The sequence below is a fragment of the Hibiscus syriacus genome, unplaced genomic scaffold (genome assembly GCF_006381635.1).
Source record: "Hibiscus syriacus cultivar Baekdansim isolate YM2019G1 unplaced genomic scaffold, ASM638163v2 tig00110744_pilon, whole genome shotgun sequence".
Classification (NCBI taxonomy): domain Eukaryota; kingdom Viridiplantae; phylum Streptophyta; class Magnoliopsida; order Malvales; family Malvaceae; genus Hibiscus; species Hibiscus syriacus.
This window is the reverse complement of record NW_024062846.1, coordinates 1,249,776-1,271,315: the sequence shown is the minus strand read 5'-3', so window position 1 is coordinate 1,271,315 and position 21,540 is coordinate 1,249,776.

Below are 21,540 nucleotides of genomic sequence, written 5' to 3'. Positions count from 1 at the left end.
GATACCAAGGCAAGAGTATCGATACCAAGGCAGGAGTATCGATACTCCCAGAAGGGGTACCGATAATGGGGACATTTTTCAAAACATCCATCCTAATTTTTGATATCGATACTAAGGCCAGTATCGATACCTTGGTATCAGAGTATCGATATTCAGCCTAGAGTATGGATACTATATTATCCAATCAGCCTATATCAATAAGTAGGCATCGATACCAATAGGTGGGTATCGATACAAAAGGTTCAATATCGGTAATGTCAGACAATTTTGGATAAATAATCCAAGGATTGAGGGATTATACTTGAGGGACCCAAATATACTAGAATAACATAAAATAAGTCTTCAAGCGATAATAGAATAGTAAAAACAGTAACAACCAAGATTACATAAAACTAGCCTTGTGTGACGCTCAGGAAATAGTCAGAACAACCAATTCTCTTTAGAAAAATATGATGGTTAATGGATATCTAGTCAGTGGCGAGGCACTTCAGTAGTCGACTGGGCGCAGATGCCTCAAGACTCGATGGAGTAAGTTGGCTAGGTGTACATTTTTTTATACAGTTTTTGGATCTCACCCTAGAGCACTCGAGGGCATTTCGGCAAGCTAGAGGGGTGCGTGAGCTCTGAGATGCACAACGTTTATTAGTATTTTAATATATTAGTATGTTCCTCTTGTATTCATACTTGTGCCACCAGCTAGTGAATTTAGTGTAGTATAGTATATGTTGAAATGATCCTTAAGATTTTTGGGGTTATGGCAGGGAGCGATCCAACTTAATCTTAGAAAAGGTTGAGTTTTAAAATAAAGAAAAAATAAATACTTTTGGAGTCGCCATCGACCTTTGGGTTAGGTAGGTTGAATACCTAAAAATACATTTTAAAATAATTTTAACAAATATAATTTTAAAAGATAAAAAATAATTTGCGTTTAACCAGAAATTCATTTTGAAAAAGAGTTCAGGAGTCGATTACGCGTGGTTAAGGATTAGAACCCCCACAACACCCGAAATTAGTACCTAAACGATTATACGTCATCTAAATATTGAAATTGCCAAATTCGAATATACATTTAAATTAAAATCATTTTTAGAAAAATATAAGGGTGTTATTTTACATTAACAATTCTCGAAATACCTTTCTTGTCAGTTAAGGGGACATTTCCATGGATTCCCCATACAAAATAATATTGCCCAAATTTGCAGATAAAATGCATACATTAATTACATTAAAAATATAAATTCATTCGGATATAAAATGTATTATTTTATTCGAACAATTCTTGGAAACACACTCCTTGTCAGTTGAGGCGCGCTTTTATAAATTTCTCGAGTAAAATAATATTTGAAAATATTGCAACTAACAAGAAATTAACGAATATGTAAATTATGGATCAAAATAATAATAAAAAAGTGACTTTAAGGATTAAACTATACAATCAACAAGAAATAAAGACTACCATTGCAAATATTTTACATGTTAGGCACTACAATTGTAAATAATCCAATTTCATTCATCCATGACAAAAATGGAAATTTCTAAAGTAAGATATTCGAATTAAAATAATCATAAAAATTAAATAACAAGCAAGAAAGGATTAAAATAGAATACATGAAAATTTTAAAACAAAAATTAAAATAAACAAATAAGTAGGGGTAATTGGTCATTTTACCTAAAGACATCCATACATAAATAGTGACTAAAATGTAAGATTTGTAAATACCTCAACCAAAATCGAATATCCGCAAAATCAACATAACATTTAGACAGTGGCCTAATCATAAAAATGAAAAACAGTAGCCCAAAATAATATATTACAAAATTTCGAACAATAACCAAAATATGATATTAAAAAATTGAAAGGACTAAATATGATATTATCCCCTACTAAGATTTACACGCTGAGCCCTTCCCCAAATGATGCCATTTTACATTCAATTTAAAAGGGGAAAACAAAGGCCAACCGGCCATTCCCCTCCCCATTTCTCATTTCCCTTTGTTTAACTAACCCTAAAACTCTCTCCCCATCACCCTTCTCCCATCCGCCGTAAAAAGAGAGAAAGCATCACCCCCTCTGCAAGCCGGCGGCGAAGGTAAGTGAACCAACTCACTAAACCCCTCTAGTTTATTCGATCTTTCAAAAAAAAACCAAGACTTTAAACTACCCACTGCCCTAAAACCTAAAATCGAGAATCCAAAACCCAAAAGATCGAAGCTTTACATTCGATAATAAGGTTTATCGACTCTGATGAGGTGAATAATGGATGGATCTTGCTAAAGGTAAGTTATTTTTTATTCAATGTTCTCTCTCTATTTTTTCATTCATTTCTTTTGTGTCATCTCTGTCCTCATTTCGTTTTCTGCTTGCTGCTGATTTATGGATGCTTTTTTGTGAAAATTATTAGATCTATTTGGTTGGGGCATGGCTCTTTTGACATTATCCAGGATTTGATGCGATTTGTTTGAGTGATGTGTTTTTTTGTCATTGTTCGGGCTCTGTTGCTGACGGGGGCGACATGGGGAGTTGTCAGGGAAGCTCAAACGATGGGAAGGCAAGAACACAAAGCGCACATGCGAGTTGGAGGTTGTTCGTTGCTGACTGTGGTGACTTCTTCTTTAGGGTAAAGAAAACCCTAATCTAATAGGATCTAGACCGTGGGATCTAACACCAGATCCAACGGCTCCCAAGGCGAGCATTGGAGGCATTCAACATAAACTCTAATGGGTTTGGGTCATGCGAGCTTCATCTTGGGCTTTAGGTTGTTGGGCTAGAACCAGGTGGGCCAACTTGTATTGGGCTGTAAAATAATAAGTAAATATATATAAATAAAAATAGAGAATAAAAATAATAAAAATATAATGAGAATAAAAATAAAATTATAATAATATTTAATAGTTTCGATTCGGAAAAAATGAGTGTCTACAGCTGCCCCTCTTTGCCCATTATTGTGTTAACAAGAATATGGCAAAGACGAAGAGACAATAGGTTTTTTTCCAGTTGAATCTATGTTTTGAAGTCTCAAGTGAGAGTAGAAAAGAGATCTGCTTCGCTGCTTCATCAGGGTATATCATATTTGAAAATATTGATTCACTCCGTTGTTTCTTCAGGAAGATTGAATTGAGGTAGACTTGTTCCTCAATCACTAAGGCAAGATCAAATGTTGAAAGAGAAGGATCTGTTCCGCTTCTTCTTGAGGGAAAATCAGATCTGGGGACATTGATTCATTCCAATGTTCTTAAGCAAAGATTGGATCGAGAAAGACTTGTTCCACTGTTACTCAGGGAATATCAAATCTTTAAAGAGAATGATACGTTCCGCTTCTTCTTGAGGGAAAATTAGATCTACGGACGTTGATTCATTCCACTGTTCTTTAGAGAAGATTGAATTGAACTTTATTTGCTTCACTGTTGTTCAGAAAGACCGAATATGAAAATTAAACATTACCACTTGTTAATGTATGACTGAGAATTTAGAAACATCAAGCCCGAAGGTTTAGAATTTGGGAGAATGTTTGAAAATCAATTTCTCTTGTGGAAGTTTGTCTCACAGCCACAAATATGGGAATCTTCCTTGACTCGAGTGCCATTTGAACCTCTCCCTTCTTGGGACTTTGAATTGGTTGATGACTTCTTCGTGTTATAAATCTTTAGTTTTCTTGAAAAACCTATAAAATATTCATCTCGAAAGTGCAACGTATTTGAATAATAAATGCAGTGATTAATCTTTTGAGAAAGTGAAATGTATTTAATAGACAAAGTTAATTTCTAGAGTCTTATGGAAGATAAAGGTTAAGGTTTCTAGGGGAACAATCTTTATGAAAACTAAATTGAGCTTTCTAGGACACAAGTCCTAAGAGAGTCAGGATTGAAGACAACATTACAGAAAGATTGACTCCTATACAAGAGAAAGTCAAATTGAGGAAAGATACTACTGAAAGGTTGACTCTTATTCGTGAGAAAGTCAAAAAGGACAATACCAAAAGATCGACTTCTCTTCGTGAGAAAGTCAAGAATGACAATATTGAATGATTGGCTTCTCTTCACGAGAAAGTGAAGAATAACATTGAAAGATTGACTCCTCTTCACAAGGGAGTAAAGAATAAAATTGAAAGATTAACTCCTCTTCATGAGAAAGTCAAGAATAACAAAGATTGACTTCTTTTCACGAGGAAGTCAAGGAAGACAATGAAAGATTGACTCCTCTTCACGAGGGAGTCAAAAATAACAAAGATTGACTTCTCTTCATGAGAAAGTCAAGAATAACATTGAAAGATTGACTCATCTTCACGAGGGAGTCAAGGATAACAAAGATTGACTTCTCTTCATGAGGAAGTCAAGAATAACAAAGATCGACTTCTCTTCACGAGGAAGTCAAGAATAACATTGAAAGAATGATTTCTCTTCACGAGGGAGTCAAGAATAACAAAGATTGACTTCTCTTCACGAGGAAGTCAAGAATACAAAAGATCGACTTCTCTTCACAAGGAAGTCAAAAATAACATTGAAAGATTGACTCTTCTTCATGAGGGAGTCAAGAATAACAAAGATTGACTTCTTTTCATGAGGAAGTCAAGAATAAAAAAGATCGACTTCTCTTCATTAGAAAGTCAAGAATAACATTGAAAGATTGACTCCTCTTCACTACGGTGTCAAGAATAACAAAGATTAACTTCTCTTCATGAGGAAGTCAAGAATAACAAAGATTGACTTCTCTTCATGAGGAAATCAAGAATAACATTGAAAGATTGACTCCTCTTCACAGGGAGTCAAGAATAACATTGAAAGATTGACTCCTCTTCACGAGGGAGTCAAGAATAACAAAGATTGACTCATCTTCATGAGGAAGTCCATAATAAAAAAGATTGACTTCTCTTCACGAGGAAGTCAAGAATAACATTGAAAGATTGACTCATCTTCACGATGAAGTCAAGAATAAAAAAGATTGACTTTTCTTCATGAGGAAGTCAAGAATAACAAAGATATATTTCTCTTCACGAGGAAGACAAGAATAACATTGAAAGATTGAATCTTCTTAACGAGGGAGTCAATAATAACAAAGATTGACTTCCTTTACGAGGAAGTTAAGAATAACAAAGATTGACTTCTCTTCACGAGGAAGTCAAGAATAAAATTGAAAGATTGACTCCTCTTCACGAGAGAGTCAAGAATAACAAAGATTAACTTCTCTTCACGAGGAAATCAAGAATAAAAAAGATTGACTTCTCTTTAAGAGGAATCCAAGAATAACATTGAAAGATTGACTCCTCTTCACGAGGGAGTCGAGAATAATAAAGATTGACTTCTCTTCATGAGGAAGTCAAGAGTAACATTGAAAGATTGACTCCTTTTCACGAGGGAGTCAAGAATAACAAAGATTGACTTATCTTCATGAGGAAGTCAAGAATAACAAAGATCGACTTCTCTTCACGAGGAAGTCAAGAATAACATTGAAAGATTAACTCCTCTTCACGAGGGAGTCAAGAATAACATTGAAAGATTAAATCCTCTTTACGAGGAAGTCAAGTTAAAGTTTCAAGAGACAATGATTTTTAGTAAGACAAGATTGAGTTTCTAGGTAAACCATCTTAAGAGAGAAAAAATTTCTCAAAACAAATTTTAAAAACATCCTCATGAGGGAGATCAAAATTTATCATGTATGTATGAAATAATGTATGGTGCAATGACACAAATTCATGTATCATGTATAAATGCATGTTTTCTAGATCTGTGGTGGGGACGACTGTAAGAACGATCTTCATACTCTTCCTGATTAAGTTGTCTTCACTTTTTTTGCACCAGCGTGCACTCTTGCAGTTCTTGAGTTGTGTCAGTTTCTTCTTACCCCCTGTAAATTTTTGCCCCTGATAAGATTGGCTTTCTTCGCCTGAACCTGTGTAGAAATCCAATAGAGCTTTCATCTTTGAAAGGAGGATCTACCATCTTTGGAGACTGTGTACGTGACTATTCCAAACTCGAAAAAGATCAATGGGAGAGCATCGTCTGTTCTAATTTGACTCTTGAAACACATCAAAGGGAGGGTCTATCCTAATTCCTTTCTTGTCTCCACATATAATCGAATCTCGAACAAAACTATTTATACCATATCGTGCCGAAAGGTTTAACAACAACCCATCGTTCAATCTTAGTTGGCTCCACTTTCTTGCTGTTAAAATTGCATCGCCCATTCAATGGAAAGAAACCTTCACCATTCCTTACTTTTAACCTCGGGGGTTATAGGAGACAACCTTTATCTTGAGTAAAATTAGACTTTATGGAAATACCTCATGATCACAACATCAGTTTAGCATCATAATTACTGGTTCGTAAAACATTCGACAACTTATTCATCATTTCATGTGGCTTCTACCTAGATTTTTCAACCAAGGAAGTTCTTTGCATTGTGTTCAGAGCTTTTTTATGGCGTTACAAGGACACCAAAGAACAAATCCTAGTGGGAATATAAGTGGGACGCTTTGGCTTGCCAATGCTAATGCATGGGAAATCACCAGAATAATGTAAATGTATGTTGCGATGACGGACAAAACAATTATATACAGTAAGTTCTATTGTCCCTATTTCCCCATTTTCATTCTTCACACCTCTCTGTCTCATTGAAAATAAATGTTCACTCAATTCAATGATCTTGTATTCCTGGATGATATGGTCCTTCAAAAATACCCTAACATTTATCATTTTCATATAATACGGGCCTTCAAAAATACCTCAACATTCCAAGTTGTAAGGCTCGTTCTCAATGTCTGTTTAATTTGAATCTTATGATCCCCGCGAGGTCTAGTTTTGGTAATGCCCCAATGTGGGTACTTGTATCTCTCTTCATGCCCAAATGTCTTAATCTTGAATGGTCTCATTATGGTATCACTAAATAACAATGTTATCGAATAGTTTGAGGGCTTCTCTTTATGATACCACATACACTTAAGAAGTGATAAATCCTTCTGACAAAATGTCTTGCAGTTTTTCCATGAGTTGGGATATGTGCCCTTTTCGAATAAGGTGATTATCTGCTTCTTGACGGGTTACCAACAACGTCACAAGGGGTGTTACAATTTCTATCCTCCAGTCCTTCTAATCTCTTATACTATTTGCTTTCAAGATTTTGTAATGTTTTATTATTTTGGCATCACTTATTGTTTTTTTCCAATAGAGACAGAATGAGCCTCACCGGCTTCAAGGACCTTTTCAGTTGAGATTATCCTGTTTGAAAATGTTTTTCTCCTTTCTTTTATTTTAGAAATCAACGAATGAAAGATTTTTGTAAAGTATTTCCCCTTAATTTAGGCTCACAATTAAAGCAAATCATAAACACGAGTTCACAGAATATCAAAAGAATCAACAACTCTTTTAATATTTTCAAAATTATAGCTCTTTGAAAAGTGTAAAAATTGATGGGTTGGCTTCCTAATTTCTAGGGTTTCAGCTATCAAGGATGTCCTTTCTTTCTCGGTACTTGTGAACATTATAGCATGCCCCTCTTTCTTGGCTTGGCATTTTAGTTGGATGCGGACAAAATGATGCAACTAGCATAATCAATTACTAGACCTTCTAGAACACTTCTATTTTGGTTCTCTGAAATCTTCCATTTGTTCAAGCTTATAGACCCCCTTAGCAGAGGTAGTGTATAGACATCATTCTAAATATAAAAGTCCTGAGTGCTTGTGTGAGGTCGACTATAACAGGTGTTTCTCAACTCCCTTAGTCCATTTTACTGAAACACATTATTAGATTAACCATAGGCATTAGAGCTTTTATTTATTGTAATTTATTTAGTTTTCCTTTGTCCATGCATAGCTGAAGGGTTCATCTCATCATAAAGTCATTGACTTGATAATCGCAATGGAGCAAACACCAAACTGCCAAGTACCCGAGCAAAGTCATAGTTTGAATGCAATCTATTCATAAAGCCAGAGCTTTTGAGTTTTCTTTATAACCAATTGCTTTAGTGGAATAGCTCAGCTTTATTGTATAATCTATAATAATAATAATTTATTAATCTTTTGAGTATTTAGATTTAGAATTTCTTAAGCTCATCGAGAAGAACATGTTATAGTATAGGTGTCCTTGATGTTCAAAAAGTCTCATATTTAGAGTTCAGTTCACAAACAACGGATCTATACTAAATTCATCTACTCACCATTGTATTTGTGAAGATTAGGATCATCACTGAACATCTTCAATAGAATTATAGTCTAGTCAGTTTTGAAATGACATACAAAAGAGATGCCCTATGTTGTCTGTTCATATGCATACCTGAATACCAAGCCTCTTGATCATTCCCTCGTAAGAGTAAAAGGCTATATTGTTCCCTACAAGAGAAGGGTATGATGTTCGAGTGTATCTTTTGGGGTAAGGTTAAGGGTCCTTGTCTTATCACTTTTCAATCTTGTCACTTTGTCAAACACCCATAACTCTAATAATTTTTAAAAAAAAATCCTTAATCCAACTGATATTTAGAGAATTTCGAGATTAAAATTTACTCATTGCTCATAACTTCAGACAGACAAGCTTTATTTTCTTCATTTACTTGATCTAGGTCTTTCTCAAGATTTGATATTGTCTTCAAAGTCTTTGTTGAACTTATCAAAGTGTTGATCCGCCTATCTTCGTTTTAATTCACCTACCCTGATTGTTGGATCTCTAGACTTCCATTTCCGTGGAATTTTCCAAGAGGAAAACGTCATTGATATCTCGTGAAGGTTCTTCTCACTCTTGAATCAACTATTATCTGGCTATTTGATACAATCTTAATCATTTTATGGGAGTCTTCGATCAATCTTGAGCTCTTCTCCCGTCGATCAATTTTGTTTGTAAGTCATCGCCCTTACGGATTTGACTATCTAGTTATGGAACTCTTATGTCGATATGAAAGCCTTCTGATTCAATCAATCACTTGTGAATGAACACCTTTTTTGGTTATGATGTGAAAATACAAATGCAAACATAAGGCAGATAAAGATAAAATAAAAGAAATTGTTAGTACCACTTAACCAAAAAGTAGAAGAAATGTTTACGATAGGAAAAGATCCTGCCCAACAAGGTATCTACTCTGACATGCTTTTATAACAATTCTACCCAAACATGTTTTCTACCTTCATGATTTGTTCAACATATAAATTCTAACCTCATGCCATCTAGTTAGCATGTTTGTTTGACAAAATAAACCTAACCGCATACTCTTCTAATTCTCATGCTTTTTTGTAAAATAAATAAATAAATTTGAGGAAAAAATTAGAGTGAGTTTTCCCTTTTGTGACCTTTGATGAATAACATACATAAATTTAATATGAAACGGGCAAAGTTTCAGTCTTACTAACAGGGTCCTCGAATTGTCATTTGTTGGTGGCCCTTTGGGCCTGCTAGACCCTCAATCCTCACCCATTATAGGCTGAAACGGGTCGAGTTCAATTCGAGAGGATACATTTCCCTAGGTCCATGCGAGGAAACTCAATGTTTCGCTCGTAAACACAAGGCATATGTACCCCAGAGGTTACTTGCTAAAGCCCATGCGGAGAAAAATAATTTTCTCACGTAAGCGTAGCGTTCACCTCTACCAAAGGGGATAGAGCATAATTAGAAGGCTCCAAATATTCAAATGGTTATAGTGTGTGTGAGGGGAAACTCACAATCATTTTCCTCGATCTAAAAATAAAAAAACTAAAAAATATGTCAGAAATCTGAAACACATAAATCACACGTTAGATAAATAAATAAAAGATGTATGATGCAATGCGATGCAAACAAAACATAAGGATCAAAATTTAAATATCATTCATATTTACCATTTTCAACTACAAAGATGACGTATAATCGATTACGATCTGACTCTCTAATGTCCCCAGCGGAGTCACCAAGCTGTCGGAACGGTCCTTAAGCTTTTTGGGATTATAGAGGGAAGCGATCCAACTTAATCTTGGAAAAGGTTGGGTTTTAAAATAAAGAACAAATAAATAGTTTTGGAGTCTCCATCAACCTTTTAGTTAGGTAGGTTGAATACCGAAAAATACCTTTAAAAATAATTCTAAGAAAAATAATTTTAAAAGATAAAAATATGATCTGCGTGTATGTTATGCAATAGATAAGTTAGTATTTTAATATAACACTAACTCTTAGAAAGTTAGGTAGATAAGGATAACTACTAAGTAGTTCTAATAGAAAACTTACTCCTAACTTTTCCTATAAAAAGATGTATTTCCACCATTCACAATATATAATAAAAAAGAGTTCCTTTTCTTCCCCACTATGTTGTTTACTATTTATCAACATGGTATCAACTAGGTAACATATCCTTCACCAAAATCTAGCCAATTTTTTTTCTTTTTTTACCCTAAATCTAGTCGTCGATCATGAATTCCACCACTTCTTCATCGGAGGTCACTTCAGAATTCCTCATTAATTCACCCCATTCTAATGTTTCTTTAGCCTCTATCACCTGTCACCGATTGAATGGTGACAATTATATCCCTTACTCTCAAACTACTACTCGGCCAAAGAAGGGGAGACCTTGGTGTGACTCTTGTAAGAAGGTTGGCCATCTGCGGGATTCCTGTTGGAAATTACATGGCAAGCCTACTGAAGGGAGGTCTTCAAAACAACATCAACAACGTGATACTCAACAAAACTGTGTTGTCAATATTGATTTACAAGGAAGTTCATTTACTAAAAAACAAATGAAAGAGTTGCAGCAGTTTTTTAGTCAGTTAAACACTCATTCTCAATCAGTACCTGCAGGTATAATTCCTTCTGCTACTTTGGCTAATACATCCACCACTTCTACATGGGTAGTGGATTTTGGTGCAAGTGATCATATGATAGGTGATTTTCGGCTCTTTCACACTTTTCATGCTGACTTGTCTATCTCTCATATTCGAACAGCTGATGGTTCTCTATCCGGTGTTGCCGGTCATGGTTCTATTCGAATAAATCAGGACATTTTGTTATCTCTTATTCTTTATGTTCCCAATCTCACTTTCAATCTTATCTCCATTAGTAAATTGTCTGCCGATTTATGCTGTATCACGAAATTTAACTATGATTTTTGTGAATTCAGGATTCTAGCTCGGGGAAAGTGATTGGCAGTGCTAGGCTTTGTGGGGGTCTTTACCTACTTCCAGCAACTTTATTTTCGCACCTATATACTTCCTACCATGTTATACAACAATTTCCTTTACTTGAACCTTCAATCGATGTTATGTTATTGCATTTTCGTTTAGGACATCCCAGTTTCTTTTATCTTGCAAAATTGTTTCCATATTTGTTTGTCAATAAGAGTCCAAAATCTTTTTCTTGTGATATTTGTCCACTTGCTAAACAAACTAGGAGTGTTTATCTACCTTCTCCATATAAACCATCCAAACCATTTACCATGATCCATAGTGATATTTGGGGACCATCTTGGGTCGCATCTTTACATGGGTTTCGGTGGTTTATTTCATTTATTGATGATCACACTTGCACTACCTGGACCTTTCTCATGAAAACAAAATCTGAAGCTTGCGAAATATTTAAACGGTTCCATAAGATGGTTGAAACCCAATTTTAGTGTTCAATCCAAATGTTTCATTCTGACAATGGTAGTGAGTATTTTGCCAATGTTTTGGGTTCTTTCTTTCAGGAAACCGAGATTATTCATCTTACTTCGTGTGTCAATTCTCCTCAACAAAATGGGATTGCTGAGCGAAAAAACATGCATCTTCTTGAGGTTACTCAGTCTCTATTTTTTTCCACAAATGTTCCTAACTATTTTTTGGGGGAAGCCCTTTTAACTGCCACTTATTTGATTAACCGTCTCCCTAGTAAACCGTTACAATTTAAGTGTCCGAGAGATGTTTTTCTTCAGTTTTTCCCAATTTTAAACCGATGACTTCATTGTTACCCCTTAGAGTTTTTGGTTGTACTATGTTCGTTCATAATAATGTTCCTTTCAGGTCCAAATTAGATCCTCGAGCATTTCAGTGTGTGTTTCTAGGTTATTCATCGACTCAAAAGGGCTTTCGGTGTTATTATCCTCGTACAAAGAAATTCTTTATTACTATAGACTTTACTTTCTTTGAAAAAACACATTTTTTTCCTTAAAACTTCTATTTAGGGGGAGTCATATAATGAATATCAATTTATTGACTCACAACAATTGTCACTTGATTTGCAGCCAGCTCTTTTTGATCAACCAGCACCGTCAAACCAGTTAAACCAGTCGAATAAGCCTACAAAATCGCTACAGCCAGACCAAACAACACTACCGAACCCAGAAAACGTATCCTTGCCAAACCAGTCCACCGAAACACATTTACCTCGGCATGATCAACATATTACTTCTCCTCAAATACCTCAATCCGAGTTACAAATTTACAAGAGACGACAAAAACCAATTTCTAAATCAATCCCTAAACCTAATCCCGAGTCTCCCACACAACATGGATACTGTCATGAACCGGAACCGAACGAGAATCCTTTGGAGAACGAAGAAGGTAATCAGAGTTATTCCACTGAATTAAATGCTTTAATTGATGATAATGACTTGCCAATTGCTCAAAGGAAAGGAGTAAGAAAATGCAGAAATTATCCAATTGAGAGATTTGTTGCATATGGAAAGCTAACGCCTTGTTTTAAGAACTTTACGACAAGTGTAGATAGCATTACTGTTCCAGAAATGGTGGAAGAAGCATTGAAAGATCCCAAGTGGAAAAAGGCAGTAGAAGAGGAATTAAAAGCAATGGAAAACAACAATACTTGGATTATAGTTGATCTTTCGAAAGATAAAAAACCAGTCGGCTGCAAATATGTATTCACGGTAAAATACAAAGTTGATGGTAGCATTGAAAGATATAAAGTGAGATTAGTGGCAAAAGGATTCACTCAATCTTTTGGAGTTGATTATCATGAAACGTTTTCTCTGGTAGCAAAACTAAACATTGTGAGAGTGTTACTGTCATTAGTAGTTAATGAGAATTGGGTGCTTCATCAGTTAGACATCAAAAACATATTTCTAAACGGAAACTTGGAGGAGGAAGTATATATGTGAATTCCACCGGGTGTGAAGAGTAATACAAGAAAAGCATGAAGATTACTAAAGTCCTTGTATGAACTTAAGCAATCTCCAAGTGCCTAGTTTGACAGATTTACAAAGGTGATTATTCAGTATGGTTACAAGCAATGTCAATCAGATCACACTTTATTTGTCAAAACATCTTCAAATAACAAAAAGGCAATTTTGATTGTCTATGTGGATGATATCATTCTAACAGGTGATGATTGTATGGAGATAGAAAGATTTAAAAAGCTACTGGCGAAGGAGTTTGAAACCAAAGACTTGGGAACTTTACGGTATTTTTTAGGCATGGAGGTTGCAAGGTCAAAAGAAGGAATAGTGATCAACCAAAGGAAATATATCCTTGATCTACTATCAGAAACTGGAATGAAGGGATGTAAGTCGGCTGAAACACCCATGGAAGTAAATCTGAAGCTAAAGAGAGAAGAATTATGAAGTCCTGTGAACAAAGAACAATATCAAAGGCTAGTAGGTAAACTAATTTATTTATCACTTACTAGACCTGATATTGTGTTCCCTGTCAGTATAGTGAGTCAATATATGAATGATCCAAGAGAAGAACATTTAAAGGCTGTGAATAAAATTCTAAGATACTTGAAAATGACACCAGGACATGGATTAATTTTTAGAAAGAGTGATGATATAACAGTAAGAATTTTTTCGGATTCAAGCTGGGTAGGTGAATTAACGGACAGAAGATCTACAACTGGTTATTGTTCATTTGTTTGGGGAAATCTGGTTACTTGGAGAAGTAAAAAACAGGTGGTGGTGTCTTGAAGTAGTGCAGAAGCAGAATTTAAAGCAATGACACTTGGAATTTGCAAAGGAATTTGGCTTCAAAGAATGTTAACTGGGCTGGGGTTATGTACCAACAAATGGTTTGACCTTCAAAGTGACAGTAAATCTGCAATAAGTATTGCAAAGAATCCAGTTCATCATGACCGAACGAAGCATGTGGAGATTGACAGACATTCCATCTCTGAAAAGGTGAATGATGGAACAGTGAAGCTCAATTATGTTTCAACGAAGAATCAGTTAGCAGATATTCTCACCAAAACACTTCCAAGAATTACCTTTGATGCGATTATATCCAAGTTGGGTATTTTCAACATTTACTCCCCAACTTGAGGGGGAGTGTAGGTTATGCAATAGATAAGTTAGTATTTTAATATAACACTAACTCTTAGAAAGTTAGATAGATAAGGATAACTACTAAGTAGTTTACTTCTAATAGAAAACTTACTCCTAACTTTTCCTATAAAAAGATGTATTTTCACCATTCACAATATATAATAAAAAAAGAGTTTATTTTCTTCTCCACTAAGCTGTTTACTCTTTATCAACATTGCGTTTAACCAGAAATTCTTTTTGTAAAAGGGTTCGAGAGCCGATTACGCGTGGGGAATGATTAGCACCCCCACAACGCCCGAAATCGATACCTAAATGATTATACATCATCTAAATATTGAAATTGGAAAATTCGAATATACATTTAAATTATGATCATTTTTAAAAAAATATATAAGGGGTGTTATTTTGCACGAACAATTCTCGAAATACCTTCATGTCAGTTAAAGAGGCATTTCCATGGATTCCCCATACAAAATAATATTGCCCAAATTTTTAGATAAAATACATACATTAATTACATTAAAAAAACAAATTCATTCGGATATAAAATGCATTATTTTGCTCGAATAATTCTTGGAAACACATTCCTCGTCAGTTAATGTGAGCTTCTATACATTTCTCGAGTGAAGTAATATTTGAAAATATTGCAACTAGCAAGAAATTAACGAATATGTAAATTATGGATAAAAAAGTGACTTTAGGAATTAAACTATACAATCAACAAGAAATAAAGGCAACCATTGCAAATATTTTACATGTTAAACACTATAATTGTAAATAATCCAATTTTATTCATCCATGACAAAAATGGAAATTTCTAAAGATATTTGAATTAAAATAATCATAAAAATTAAATAACAAGCAAAAAGGGATTAAAATAGAATACATGACAAATTTAAAACAAAATTAAAATAAACAAATAATCAGGGGTAATCGGTCATTTTACCTAAAGACATCCATGCATAAACAATTACTAAAATGCCCTCAGCCAAAATTGGATATCCGCAAAATCAACATAACATTTAGATAGCAATTTAATCATAAATATGAAAAAACAAAAGCCCAAAACAATATATTACAAAATTTTGAACAATAACCAAAATATGATGTTACAAAACCGAAAAGACTAAATGTTCTATTATCCCCTACTAAGATTTACACGCTGAGCCCTTCCCCAAATGACGCCATTTTACATTCGATTTAAAAGGGGAAAACAAAGGCCAACTGACCATTCCCCTTCCCATTTCTCCTTTCCCTTTATTTTCTAACCCTAAAACTCTCTCCCCCTCACATTTCTCTCATATGTCACGAAAGGAGAGAAAGCATCACTCCCACTGCAAACCGATGGCGAAGGTAAGTGAACCAACTCACTAAACTCCTCTAGTTCCTTCTATCTTTCAAGAAAAACAAGACTTTAATCTACACACCCCCTAAAACCTAAAACCGAGACTCCAAAACCCAAAAGATCGGAGCTTTACCTTCGATAATAAGGTTTATTAGTTCCGATGAGGTGAATTATTGTCGGATCTTACTAAAGGTAAGTCCTTTTTCTTTCGATTTTCTCTATCTTTCTTTTCCTTCATTTTTTCATATCCTCTCCGTCCCATTTTGTTTTCTTCTTCATGCTAATTTATGGACGGTTTTTGGTGAAACTTATTAGATCTATTTGGTAAGGGCAGTGCTCTTCAGACATTATCCAGGATCAGGGCAACTCACGCGATGGGAAGCCAGAACATGAAGTGCACGTGCGAGTTGGAGGTTGTTCGTTGCTGACAGTGGCGGATTCTTCTTTAGGGTAAAGAAAACCCTAATCTAATAGGATTTAGACCGTTGAATCTAACACCAGATCCAATGGCTCTCAAGGCACGGCGTTGGAGGCTTTCAGTAAAAACCCTAATGGGTTTGGGTCATACAAGCTTCATCTTGGGATTCGAATTATTAGGCTAGAACCGGGTGGGCCGACTTGTATTGAGCTGTAAAATAATAAGTAAATATATATATATATATATATATATAATAGAAAATAAAAATAATAAAAAAAAATAAAAATAAAAATAAAAATAAAATTATAATAATATTTAATAGTTTCAATTCAGACAAAAATGGGTGTCTACAGTATAGTTATTAGTGAGGCACTAAGCTCGTAAACTCAGTGTTCAGAATGTATTTCGGTGCGCAGGTTCTTATGAGACCGTTAATGGGGACTTATTGTCATCAAATATTCTAGTGTATATTAGTATATTAGTATTTTCCTCTTATATTCATACTTGTGCCACTAACTAGCGCATTTAGTGAATGCATGTAGTATAGTATAGTTATTGGTGAGGCACTGAGCTCGTAAACTCAGTGTTCAGAATGTATTTCGGTGAGCAAGTTCTTAGGAGACTATTAATGGGGACTTATTGTCATCATATATTCTAGTGTAGTAGATCAGATCAACCGAGACTTTTAGACAACGTCTTAAGTAATTCTTAGAGGGCATTTATTATTATATAGACCCTTGTGTATTCAGTCTTAACTTTATTTTGTTTTAAACTCAATATTGTATTTCTTTAGATATTTTGGGAGCTCCCTCGTATTGAAAACTTCATTACGATGTTTTATTTTATTTCCTCTGGATGAACTATTATCAGTTGTTTTTTAAAATTAGTTTTTAAAAGAAGTTTTTGGGTAGCCATTTCAGTGGCTTGTGTGACATCATAATCCATCGATCTTCAGGTCGGATTGGATTAGGGTGTTACAGTGATAGACTCTACGATCGATAGTTGCATAGGATAGGGAGATGTCCTCCTTTGAACCTTCCCTTGTGACAACATATTTACATTACTATCTGACCAGTAGACGTGATGTCCTTAAGTTGTTCTTCCATTTGTGTAAATGATGATATACTTCACACAACTACCCTTTAACAAGAATTTTAGTTCTCATGGGTATGTCCTAAAAGCCATCGACATCGCCTGGTTCTACAAGAGTTTGAAAGAACTATAGCCAATAGTATCCTTTAAGCGGCCACACTTCACTCTCACAGAGGTGACTTATGTTGCTCGGCTCACTAAAACACACAATGGTCATTAAAAGGTTTGCCTATCCTATACCAATTTGATCATTTTTTATATCATAGGAATGGACTTAGGATAAGAAATCCCTACAGTGATCGCACACGGTTTATGCAATTAGGTTATCCCCTTGAACCTAGATCTTGGGATCTCCAGTCAATTAGGTAGGGTTTTCCTTCACATAACACCTTCAGTTTTCCATGGGCTTTGGTCTCATTCCTTTAGACATTTTCTCAACTTAATCTCGATTTAACCATTCGGTTAGTGGATCCGCAACGTTATCCTTTGATCTTATAAAATCAATAGAAATAACTCCATTTGAGATTAATTGTCTAATGGTATTATGTCAATGATGCAAATATCTCAACTTACCATTATGCATAAAGTTTTGTGCTCCACTATTATATGAATATTGTGGGAACAAATTTTGGTCATTCAAGAATATCCTCCAAGAAATTCAAAAGTCATTCAAGTTATTCTCTAGACTTGTCTAGAGCTACAAACTTAGATTCTATTATGAATCTAGTTATAATTATTTTCTTGAGAATTTCTATGACACGACTCATCTTCCCAATGTGAAATATATTCACTTGTGTATTTGATATCTTGCACATCAGATATTTAACCGACGTTGGAGTATCCTTTTAAGGTAGCATAAACTTGGGATAATACAATCCATACTCTTAAGCATACGAGATATCAACATTCTCTCATAATTACTTTTCAAAGGTTTTTCATAATAACAATATCTTTGTTTCAACCTTTTGTTGAACATATAGACTTATCTTTATTGATAGTCGTCAATTATCTTAGTTTTATTAGGGAATAAAATTTCAAAGAATGAGATATTCCTTGATTTTGTTATCATATTCTTGTGAATCTCGAGTTTTTTTTATTCATACACAAGATATCGATATGTCTTTCTATAATCTACATAGCTAATATAATCCATCGATTTGATATTTCATTTCTTTCGATAATGAAATCATTATCTTTACAAGACACCCCCAAATTTTTAAGTAATTGTAGAAAGATTTTCTACATTTTCATAACGCATATGGCGTCTTGTCAATTTTTTTTCTAAGAACCTTATTTAAAATATAATTAGCTGAAAAATCAGCTTCCCCACATGTTATGTGATAACCCATAACTTCTTAGCATTGTGTTCATCATTTCCTTTTTAAGAATTAATTCTTCCACTTTGCTACTCCATTTAATTTAAGAGAGTATGATGGTATCACTTCATGAATAAATTATTCACCATCATAATCACCTCTACCATCTTAATATTTTTATTAAGTTGGTTATCAACTTTTAGTTTACAGAGAATAAATTTCTCTATAGCTTCATTTTTGCTCTTTAGCAAATATATAGCAATACTTTTGCTATCATCAATGAATGTAATAAAATATTTATTTTTATTTTTGAAATTAGATCAAACAAACTCATTAAACCAACATAAATTAAATTCCCAAAATTAAATTTATTTTCAAGATCCCACTTCAAAAACATATCTAGATTTTCAAGAAATAAATTTAACGATTTAATTCTTTCCTTAAAAAATAGAATCATACTTGATTACAAAAAAATAAATTCAATCAAATAATTTATTTTCTTTTACAAATCATGAATTTAAATCCAACAATTTGTTTTGATTTATTTCCTTTTACAAAATAGAAAAATAAATCAAAGGATTTGTTTCCTTTTTACAATTTAGAGTCATATAATATTTATAAGAAAAATAAATTTAACGATTTATTTCCTTATGCATAACATGATCCTTCAAGATTCCTAAGAAAATAAATTAACCAATTTATTTACTTTTAGAAAATTGAATCATTCAAGATTCTCAAGGAAATAAACTCAACAATTTATTTTCCTTACAAAGTTAGAATCAACGCAAGATTCTAACGATGAAATAAATTCTATGATTTATTTCCTTTATATTATGTTAACTGACGGGATTAGTAATACTAAAACCTGAAACAAATATCTTACAACAACTAGATTGTGTTTAACAAACAGAAATCAAAAGGAATTAATCCTTTAATTTTATCAACCCAATAATCAGAAGGAACTAATCCTTTGATTTTAATTTTCACAATCCAATAATCAAAAAGAAATAATAATTTGATTTTAATTTTTGCAACCAAGTAATCAAAAGGAACTAATCCTTTTACTTTTAATTTTGGCAACTCAATAATCAAAAGGAACTAATCCTTTAATTTTGTTTTTTCAACCCAATAATTAAAAGTCTTGGATTAAACTCATAATCCAATTATATGTACAAAATTTCTAAAAAGAAATTATTAATACCATAATAAATTCATAGTGTTTCCAAAACACAAACAACAATTATTATATCATTTAAACATAACAAGAATAATATATTTAATATTCCTTGCTAAAACAATGTGTTAATCCCATTTGAGAAAGGGTTCTCATGCGCCAATCCCATGTGATAGCCCTTACGAGCCTGCATGGATTCCTACGTGAACCTACAAAAAGGCTCGAAAGAAAAGGGCTCTTGCACCATTAGTGGAGACCCTCGTATTTGAGCATTCATAGGAGTGAAAGGCTACTACTGCACTCTCAAATCATTTACTCATGTCATATTTAATATTTTATATTAAAAGATAAAAAGTTATATGATAATATTACTACAATAATGTCATAAATAATACCATGATTAATGTTCACATACACTTTTATAGACGGAATCTTACCATAATAATATTCCCCAATAATAGCATAATATAGTTGCTCTACATTTATATTGCAATAATCATGTATGGAATTTTTTTTCCTAGACAAATAATCACATTTATTATTTTATTTGCAAAGAAGGCAAATCACCATGCTCTAATTACCATGCATTTATGTATTTAAAAAAAGGCAATTATAAAATATAATTGTTATATAACAATTATTGTTATATTTTTCACTAATTTATTTTTATATTTTAAATTGTTATATAACAATTAAGGGTCCAAGGTACTGAACTAATCACTAATTTTTAAGTTTTATCTTTGGAAGGGATTGAAATAGTGTTGAGAGTGGCATTGATGGCTACTCTAGGATCGGTCACAAAATCTTTGACTTGACAATCACAATGAAACATTAAAAATATAACAATAAATGGATTTTTTCCAATCTAATATCATGAAACACATTAAAAAGCACTGCAGGCATTCAGAAATAAAATATAACAATAATAAGAGAATATAAATGAGTAACCAACATGTGATCAGGATTGAGGGGTAAATTTTCAGTGTTTTAGGTGGGTAAATAAGTAATTGGCCAACACATTTGCAATATAATTGGAACTTAAATTAAGTACAAATAAATCTTCCTTACGAGGCTTTTGCATAACTACATGGATGTTATAGGATAAATTGGGTCTACTGAAAATCATATATATATATATATATATATATATATATATATATATATATATATATATATATATCAATCATCCAACCGGTCCACGATAGGGCTTTGGATCCTCCAGAACTGAGCTTGTCGACAACGTAGGATGAAGTTTCTTCTCCTATGGTACTAATGTCGGCCATGCACCTAACAATCCTACTTCATAAATGATATCGAGCATGTGGTTCATTTTTTATTAGTCTAGGTGATTATAAGATAATATATGTTTATAATCTTTCTTAACCATTGGCGACGCGCACACACACTACAGGCGTAGTTACTCAAATCCAAGATCTTAAAAGAGAACACAACTCTATTTAATCACTAAAATTACTCAACGAATTATAGCACATACTTATGTTGGAAAAGAATAAAGCTCTATATAGTCAACCCAAAAAATGTATCAACATACACAAATATTTCATGTGAAAACAATCATTGAGATAGGACTTAAATTTTTGTATGGTGTCTGAATGATTTCCAGAAATGATATGGTCATAACATATATGAATACGTTTCAAATGAACCATCCTATGCTTCGAAGTGAATAAGGAATAATCCAAATAGGATTGCTTTAACACATAAGTATTTAACGTATTAGATAATTTCGTGAAGTAGTTGTTATAGGTATAACAATCCAAGACGATACATTGATAATAAAAAAATATATTAAAAATTATAAAACAAATTCGGCGACTTGGCCACCTTCCACCGCATGCAATGCCAATCAATTGGTATGCTAAGGACAAAACCAAATTACATGTACGCGATAATAAAATCTAGTAGATCCCATAAGCCAATTGATAAATCTTTTCCACATTGCAGCAAAGGATAACCGATTCCTCGGCAAGACCTCGTTTTAAA